Source organism: Dermacentor variabilis, unplaced genomic scaffold (genome assembly GCF_050947875.1).
Source record: "Dermacentor variabilis isolate Ectoservices unplaced genomic scaffold, ASM5094787v1 scaffold_13, whole genome shotgun sequence".
Lineage (NCBI taxonomy): Eukaryota > Metazoa > Arthropoda > Arachnida > Ixodida > Ixodidae > Dermacentor > Dermacentor variabilis.
In genome coordinates this window covers 45,207,677-45,217,146 of record NW_027460291.1, presented here as the reverse complement: position 1 = coordinate 45,217,146, position 9,470 = coordinate 45,207,677, and the positions used below count along the sequence as shown (strand labels likewise).

Genomic DNA, 9,470 nt, shown 5'->3' with positions numbered 1-9,470 from the left:
CCCAAATATTATTATTATACATGCAGGCGCGTCCTGCGCTGTGCGATAACATTTGTTAGGCAGTGAAACGCATAGCCCAATAAAGACAGAGAAGTACACGTGTCAATATGGTACGTTATGCAAGTTTTCTGTTGCCCTCGCTTAAATGTACAAAGGTTCCACAGTGTTTTAGCTGTGTTCATTTGGGTATCAGAATGGGAGAGGTGCAGCCGTACGAACATATTTAGGAGAGTAAAGGACGGCGGCTTAGGCCTGTCACATCTTTCTGTGAAACAACTAGTAAACCGGTTTTCTTTCTTTCGAGACGTGCATGACCCCTTTCTGCGCACAATGTGCCAGTTACGACTAAGCAAGCATCTGCCGATGTACGTGGTGTGCAATTTAAGTATGCCTGGTGCTCTTCGAGGGTACCTAAGGGAAGTCATTAACAGTGTACGTTTTCTTTCCGTACGATTTCCTAATGATTATCTGTTTTCGGTGTCGCGGAAGAAATTATACAGGGATATAGTCGACATGATTATGGCAGTTCTGATATAAAAAGCCATGAACAGTGGAGGACAGGGAAACGACGTGTTAAAGCGTGTTAATAAAATGCAGGTGCATCCAGGCACTACATCCTTTTTATTTGAGTTGCATATCGGAACTTCACCGGTACGGGCCTTTATGCAAGAAAGGGGTTTTCATTTACCTTGGGGAACAAACTGCCTTATATGTAAAAAAACTCAAAACAAATGGACATGTTTTTTCCATTGTTGGGCAGGAGTTTTCTGTTGGGACGTTCTTCAAAGAACACTACAGAAAGAATTGCCTTTAAGTCCATTGGGTATTAGATTTTTGCCGGTAGAAAATGAGGACGGGATGTCTTTGGTACTATACAATGCTAATGGGCCTCCACTATTTATGGCCGGTTTCTTTTGCGAGCCTGACAGCCGGCCTGTGCGGCTGCTCTTCCGGGAAAGTATTTCCAAGTTCATTGATGTGATTAAAGACCATGAATGTCCTCGGGATTGGCTAGCGAGGATTAAGCCCCTCGCAACATTAAAGAAATTTTAAACCTGACATGGCCAGCCCCAATGTGACTGACCACACAATATGCATGCGCACAAACTTGAAAGTGTGTGTGTGTATATTTATGTATCACTTACATTATTAAAAAAATATCATGCCCTTTGTGTTTGGTAGTTGAAAGTTCCGGCAATAAAGAAAAAAAAGTTCCCGTGGTGTAGTCGTTATCACGTGCGCTTTACACGCGCAAGGCGCCCGTTTCGATCCCGGGGGGGGGGGGGGGGACAGCGCATTACACTTTTGTTTTCTTTGCGACAGCGTATACTCAGAACAAAAGAGGGAGAGATATAGCCCACTCCGTGCTCGGTTACCGTGGTGTATACATTCTACCTCCGGCTCCCGACCTGAATGGATTGCGGGATCATGGGCTCCAATGGAGCGGCATATGCGGCTGTCAGCCGCGGCAATAGGCTTTCGACGGAAGAAGATAAGGATTACCAGATAATTTTGCCTCGGCTACCTACAGGACGTATTGTTTTAAACACAGTTTTTCGCACGGCGACGCTCGTGTTCGCCCGTTTCATGTAAAGGATTTTCGAGACGCGCTTCACGCTGTTGGTATGCTCTCCGGCGTCGTCGCCCTTGGAGAATACCAAGTCAACCACGTATGGGCGGTGACGATGAAGACAGCCGAGGCTGCCCAAAAGCTACCGGCACTCAAGGAGCAGCAGATGAAGGGGCGTCGCTGCCTGGTGATCGACCCCAAGGAAGAACAGGTGAAGTTTCGTATCCACTGGCTTCTGCATGGGGTGGATGACGAAGACGTGAAGACCACGCTGGCCTCCTTTGGCAAAGTGACTGAAGTGATCCGGAAGCGCTGGCGAGTGGATGACGTTTCCGACAAGGGCTCTACAACCCGAGCAGTTCTGCTGCAGCTCAAGACTGGGATGAAAGTTGACGACCTGCCCCACCAGATCGGCGTCACCGGCGAGCTTGCGCTGGTGGCAGCCCCAGGTCGCCCCATGCAGTGCCTGCGATGGCGAGGCTCTGGCCACGTTCGACGAGAATGTAAGGTTCCCCGTTGTTCTCGATGCAGGCTTTTCGGACACAACGACGCGGACTGTGTACGTTCTTACGCAGTAGCCGCGGGCTCGGCGCAGAGCGAGCCGTCAAGCTCAGAACATATGATGGACGCGACCGAGGCGGAGGAAGCGGCCAAGGGAGCTGGAAACGGCAACGTGGAGGCAGAAACTAGCGGGACGACCACGCCGACCGAAGGAGGGCGGAACAATGTACCTCCCCCTAAGGAGCCAGCAGCTACACTCGAGAGTGTGAGGACGGCCTCGCAAGAAAATGAGAGCCGCCAGACAGCTACGGATACTACTCAGGCAGAGGAAGACAACGCGACCCCAACTGGCGCCCGCGTCGAATGCGTCTCGGCACCGGTCAAAAGCTCCCTGCAGCAGGAGGAGAAAGTCGACGGAAAGGCCGGCGGTGACTCCGAGGCACCGCCCGCTAAGACGCTTCCCGGAAGGCGCTCCACCCTCAAGCCTATGCGAAACCTGGAGGCTGACCGTAGGCTAAACCCGAAGCCGACCAAAGACGAACTCGGGCGACGGCCACCGGATGGCAACGGAGGTTAAGGTGAGCACCTTGCTCCGGGCCTTCTCCCCTCCGGTTTTCATTAATATTGGCTACCAACCCATCGCTTAGCCTCGGCACGGTAAACGTTCGAGGTCCAATAACCAATTACAGAACATGAAGTGATGAAGGCCATCGAAGACCTGAACCCTGGCAAGTCACCAGGTCATGACGGTCTTTGTGCCACTTGGTACAAATCGTTTAAAGACCACCTAGCTCCTACCTTAACCGCAGTTTTCAATGAAGCCTACGAACTGAAAATATTTCCACCATCCTTTGGCCAGTCCCATACAGTACTAATACCGAAAACAGAAGAGACCGAAAAGCTCAAACAACTTTCCTCCTACAGACCCATAGCGCTTATTAACTGCGACTCCAAATTATTGATGAAACTGCTGGCACGGCGTGTGTAGTCAGTTATTAAGGAAGTAGTCGGCCCACACCAGACGTGTGGCATCCGCGGCAGAACCATTTTTACTAACATTCATAAGATGAAGTGTGTGTTGGAGTGTTGTGACGTCATGTGTCATGCAGTAGCCATCCTCCAGCTTGACTTGGAGAAAGCGTTTGATTTCGTTTCTCACTAGATATTGCTCACCATCCTTGAACACGTTAATTTTGGCCACATAATCACTGAGGGGGTGACCATGGCGTACCGGAGCTGCTATACCAGACATAATTAATCAGACGTTGGAAGCCCCCATTAACGTGAAGCACTCCGTTCGCCAGGGTTGTCCACTCAGTCCACTCCTGTATTGTGTCTACATAGAAACGCTATGTGAGGCCATCATCGCAAATGAATGTATTAAGGGGTTTTATCTTCAATCAGCAGAGGTGAAGCTGCTGCCATACGCTGATGATGTGGCTGTGTGCTGTAAAGATAAGCAAAGTGTATTGAATACTGTTGGTATCGTCAGAAAGTTTAGTAACGTCACTAACAGCTTCGTTGACTGGCAGAAATGCTTGGGGTTTTGGCATGGAAGATGGGCGTCTACACCAGACCACTTTTCGAACGTAAAATGGGTCACGATGCCAGTTAAGTACCTTGGCGCAACCCTTGATGCCTACAAGGACACTAGCGATACTGGAAGAAGCGGACAAAAGAACTAAAAGAAAAAGCCGACCCATGGAACGCCATTCACTTGTCAATGTTCGCGAGAGCTACACCGAGCAACATGTTTCTCGTGACAAAGATCTGATACGTAATGCAGGTCCGACAGTGCTCTCGTAATAATGTGCAGAGACTGCACCGCGTGTTCGCGGTTTTCGTGTGGGCATCAAGCTGGGAGCGATGCAGCCGAGATAATCTCTTCCGGCGTGTGAAGGATGGCGGTCTGGGGTTGGCGCACCTCTTCTTGCGTCAACTGGTGAACAGCTTGTTCTTTTTTCTAGAGACAAACGACCCATTTCTGCGCACCGTGATAAAAATGAGGCTGTCAAGATCATTTCCCGAATTCGTTGTAGGTCCGAAATAATGCCAGGACCAGTCCGTGGTTTCTTTCGGGAAATAGTTCAGAGTATTTCCTTTTTGCGCGTTCGCTTTTCAAATGCACATTTGTGGAGTGCAAAACGAAAAAAGCTCTATCGTGATTTGTGTAACAGTGTCTTGCTTGTGTACAGAGCCGTGTACAGTGGAGGCCCAGGCCTAGACTTACTGAAAAGAGTGATGATGGCAGTTCAACCAGCCACGAAATCATTCTTTTTTAAAAAACATACCGGCACTTTACCTGTTAAAATCTTCCTGGAACAACGTGGGTTCTACATGCCATGGGGAACACATTGCCTTATTTGTAAAAAACCGGTAACTATAGATCATGTCTTCATCCACTGTTGGGAAGGGCTCTTTTTCTGGGACGTGTTGCAAAGAACTCTAAAAAAGGAGTTACCAATAGATCCCACGGAATCAGGTTTCTACCAGTAAATGACGAGGAAGGTTTTCCGTACGACGTCATCATGCTTACGGGCCTCCACTGTTTATGGCGCGCCAGAATGGCGGGCTACCATGGTGATCCGGATCCCCTACCGGCGCGTGTATACTGCCAGGAATGCATGCAGCGGTATGTGGAAGCGCAGAAGTTGCAACTGCCCGTTCCTGAGTGGCTGTACAGGGTTGAACCTCTGACAGCACTTAAGGAATTTTAATGAGACAACGTCATGCTACAGTAGCGGACGGCAACACATGGGTATAGTACTGCTTATTGTTGGGTTTTTGTATTCCTTCCCTTTTTGTTTGCTCTCGTTGCATATTTTTTTTGTATATATCTAAGGAATGTGTGTTGCTGTGATATGTCGAGGACTGGCAATAAAGAAAAAAAAAGTTCCCGTGTTGTAGTGGTTATCACGTGCGCCTTACACGCGCAAGACCCCCGGTTCGCTCCCGGGCGGGAACAGTGCATCACACATTTGTTTTCTTGGCGATCGCGTATACGCAGAACAAGACAGCGAGAGAATTAACCCACTCCGTGCTCTGTTCTCGTGGTGTAGGGGTTATCACGTACGCCTCACTCACGCAAGGCCCCCGGTTCGATTCCGGGCGGGAACAATGCATTACACTTTTGTTTTATTTGCGATCGCGAATATGCAGAACAAAAGAGGGAGAGAAATACTCCGTGCTCGGTTCCCGTGGTGAAGTGTGTGGTCCACACGTTTGATGTTTGTAAAGCTTGATTGAGTACGTCGAATTCGGCAATAAAGAAAAAAAGTTCCCATGGTGAAGTCGTTATCACGTGCGCCTCACACGCGCAAGGCCCGCGGTTCGAACCCGGGCGGGAACAGTGCATTACGGTTTTGTTTTGCGTCCGCGAATATGTAGAACAAAAGAAGGAGAGAAATAGCCCACTCCGTGCTCGGTTCCCGTGTTGCAGTGGTTATCACGTGCGCCTCAAACGCGCAAGTCCCCCGGTTCGATCCCGGGCGGGAACAGTGCATTACACTTTTGTTTTCTTTGCGATCGCGTATACGCAGAAGAAAAGAGGGAGAGTATTGACCTACTCCGTTCTCGGTTCTCGAGGTGTAGATGCATTCCACTTCCGGCCACCACAGTGAACGGTCGTGCAAGCATGTGCTCCCTCGGAGCGGTTACAGCGGCCAATGGCCGCGGAACTAGATCTTCTGACAAGCAGGCTGAAAATTACCAGGTTGTTTTGCCGCATCTGCCCACAGGTTATTCCGTTTTGAATACCGTTTTTATGCATCGTTGCCTAAAGGAAAGGCCGTATCGTTGGGAGCATTTCCGCGACGCACTCGACCGTCTTTCACTGCTGCCGGAGGTGGTTGCCCTCGGGGCATACCAAATGAATCCCCTGTGGGCAGTGACGTTCAAGGACGAGGAAGGAAAGAAGATACTGGCTGCAGACACTTTCAATGTCAAGAATGAGCGCTGCATGGTTATAGACCCCTGCGACAGAGGAGTACACCTGAAGCTCTACTAACTGCTCCATGGTGTGCCGGACGACGATGTGCGTCCGGCTCTGGCGGTCTTCGGAAAGGTGACTGAAATCTCAAGAGAGAAATGGAAGGTGAAAGGCTGCATTGCCTGAAAGTGGGCGCCACCATCGAAGATTTGCCTCATCAATTGCGTGTTGCTGAAGATGTCGTACTCGTCCACGTTCCAGGCAGAGCTCCGCTCTGCCTCCGGTGCCGCGGCATCGGCCACATACGTCGGGAGTGCCGTGTTCCACGTTGCGGGCTCTGTCGTCGCTATGGCCACGACGAGACCCAGTGCGTCAGCGCAGCAGGCCCAGACCGGAGGGATTTGGTTTCCGAGCTCATGATGGACGCAGTTGATGCTGAAGAAGCCAGCAGAGAACATGGCGAGGAAGGAAAGACTGAGGCAGCAGTGCCTCTGCACACCCCAAGAGGAGACGCCAACGAGCCGAGTAGCGAGGAAGACCCTGGGCCTATCGCTACAGTAGCGAGCCTGGACACACCGAAAGAAGACGCAAACAACACCCAAGACCACAGCAGCGATTCTTTTCCGGAAAACACGAAAGCCACACAGGAAGTTTCCACAGATGTCGATAAGGCAGCGTCTGGCAGTGGGCCTGCAAAGAGAACCCGAGAGGAACTGGAGACACCTCTGCAAGAGGTGATGGAACAAGCACCGGAGAACCTCCCACAAAGGCTGAAACGTCCAGACGGCAGCCTTTCAAGCCAACGCCAAACCTTGCGCCGGCCCGACGGACTAATTCTAAACTGCCGCCTTCTTAGCGGCGGCTTTTCCTTTTTTTTTTCCTTGTACAACCCCGCTCAGTCAGCGGAGTACTTGTTCGCGTTAATACCCTGGAACGGCCACATATATGGAAGCTTTGTGAGCCCATGCCCCTGTTTGACGTAAAAATGTGAGTAAAATATTGGCAATAATCCCAAATTGATATGGCAGTAAACATTAAAAATGCCTTGCGCATCGCAACCTTTAATTCAAGAGGCCTCTCTGCACGAAGATGGCAATATCAACTAAGTCGCATTCTCTTAGAAAGTGATATAGACTTGTTAGCGGTCTAAGAGATCAAAATGGAGAGTGAATAACATACTGATGAAATGGTTGAAGTCTTCCGTAGCAGATATAATGTATGCGTGAGTCATGCACTTAGTAGGTCCGGCGGTTTTGCTATCTTTATTCGAAAAAGCATTGGGGTTATTGAATCTATGTCTAGTAGTGAAAATGGCCGGCTAGTATTTTGTGATTTTGTTTTTGCTGAAATTGGCTGGCGTGCTGTTTGTGTCTATGCACCGAATTGAATCAATGAGCGGCAAGATTTTTTGAATACTGTGCGACCTTGTCTAGAAAGCGAAAGGAGTGTATTACTTCTTGGCGATTTCAATTGCGTATGTCGACCTGAAGATCGATCTAGTAACAGAAATCATAGAGATAAAAGGGCAGAAGCATTACGCGTAATGATTGAGGAGAATGAACTCGAAGATATTGGCTTAGTGTTGACGCATGAAGACCAAGCAAAATACACTCACTTTCAGAATGTGTCTGATGCTAGATTGGATCGAATTTATGTGCCTGCTGAATTTGTACCTTTGTGTTCCCAGTACCATACGCAGCGTGTGAGCTTTAGTGATCCCTGCTTAGTCATGATTACTTTAGGTGCAAAGAAAAAAGTGTCACAGTTCAATTGGGAGTTTTGGAAATTCAACAACAAATTACTACAGGATGAAATTTTTGTTGCAAAGATAAAGGAATATATGAACAGTATGCAGCTGAATCAAACATGTAATTTTATACTGGTGTGGGAACAGTTCAAGATCGACTTCAACATCACCGCTATGGAAAGAGCAAGTATTTTAAGGCAGAAAGAAAAACAGCAAGAAAAGGAGCTGCATGTTGCGTTAGAATACATGGTCAGCGCAGACAATGCTAAACCCGGGTTGTACTCGAAAGAAATAAAAGTAAAGGCGAAGCTTGAGATCATAGAAACAGAAAAGTATCGCGGCGCAATGATAAGGGCGCGGTGCGAGCGGCTGTGGTTGGGTGAGACGCCCACAAAGCGCGCGCTCAGCGATGAGAAGAGACATGCAGTATCGAAGGAAATTATAGTTTTCAAAATAATGTTACTCGAGAGAGTGAAATGATAGAGTGTGCCTTTGTTGAATATTACAGAAAACTTTTAGTCTTAAAGCATGCGATACTGAAAGGTTTCGAAGTGTTTTTCTGCCGCTCATGCCTAGTCTTGATAACGAGACAAAACAGTCACTTGAAAGGCCAATAACCGTCGCAGAAGTTCAGCAGGACATAGACGATTTCAGTCCTGGTATATCACCTGGCCCAGATGGTCTCGGGGCAGCTGTATACAAGTTCTTCAGAAGTGAAATGGCAGAATTTCTAGACCGAGTTATTGAAGAGTGTTATGAAAAGAAACTAACACCACCGTCCTTTCGAACATCCCACATCATACTCATTCCGAAAACTAATGACCCGGTCAAACTGCTTTCAGTAGAAACATACCGACCGATAAGTTTAACGAATACTGATTACAAGGTCTTCAGGAATGTTTTCTCTCGCCGTTTCCAAAGTGTCGTGAAATCCCTTGCAGGTTCGCATCAGACATGCGGAATTAAAGGAAGATCTATTCTTACAAATATACATGTAGCAAGAACTGTTCTTGAATGTTGCGATGCCATGCAGCATCGGGTTGCTATGCTTCAACTAGATTTGAATAAGGCATTTGACAGAGTCGTGCACGAAATATTCTTCCTTATACTGAACCACGTCAATGTAGGATCTTTAGTTCTAGAGGCCGTGAAAATGGTGTATGACAAATGTACAGTGAAACTCGTGATTAATGGGAAACTGAGTGAAAGTATTTGCGTTGAAACTTCTGTAAAACAAGGCTGTTGTTTATCACACCTCCTTTTTTATCTTTACCTCGAACCCTTTTGTTTAAAAGTACTTGCAAATCCGATTATTCATGGCTACACTTCTTTCAATACTGAAGTTAAGGTCCTTGCTTACGCTGACGATATAGCAGCCTTTTGCGAAGATGAAAGAAGCGTGCGTGAAGTTGTACGAGAGGCTAAGGATTTTCGTACAGCAACAGGAAGCGTGATTAGTTGATAAAAATGTTTTGGCTTCTGGCATGGCAACTGGGAACATGCTCCAGACACGTTGTGCAACATACAATGGAACACCACTCATGATAGCTATTTGGGAGTTCCACTGAAACACTATAAGGATAGCAAGGACTATTGGACAGATGAAGCACGAAGATTTAAGTTACAAACAGAAAAATGGGGGGACATAATTTTTCTGTGTTTTCAAGAGCCGCTGTTTGTAATTTGTTTCAAATTGCTAAGTTGTATTATGTGCTGCAGGTGAT

The 9,470-nt window shown here is 47.9% G+C and overlaps 2 non-coding genes across 2 annotated transcripts; both read left to right on the top strand.

Annotated features, from left to right (window-relative positions):
• Window positions 1-4,963: 4,963 nt before the first annotated feature.
• On the top strand, window positions 4,964-5,036 carry TRNAV-UAC (transfer RNA valine (anticodon UAC)). Its single transcript has one exon. It is a non-coding gene; the product is annotated as a tRNA-Val (tRNA).
• A 459-nt stretch (window positions 5,037-5,495) lies between these two features.
• Window positions 5,496-5,568, top strand: TRNAL-CAA (transfer RNA leucine (anticodon CAA)). The gene has a single exon. It is a non-coding gene; the product is annotated as a tRNA-Leu (tRNA).
• The last annotated feature ends 3,902 nt before the right edge of the window (window positions 5,569-9,470 follow it).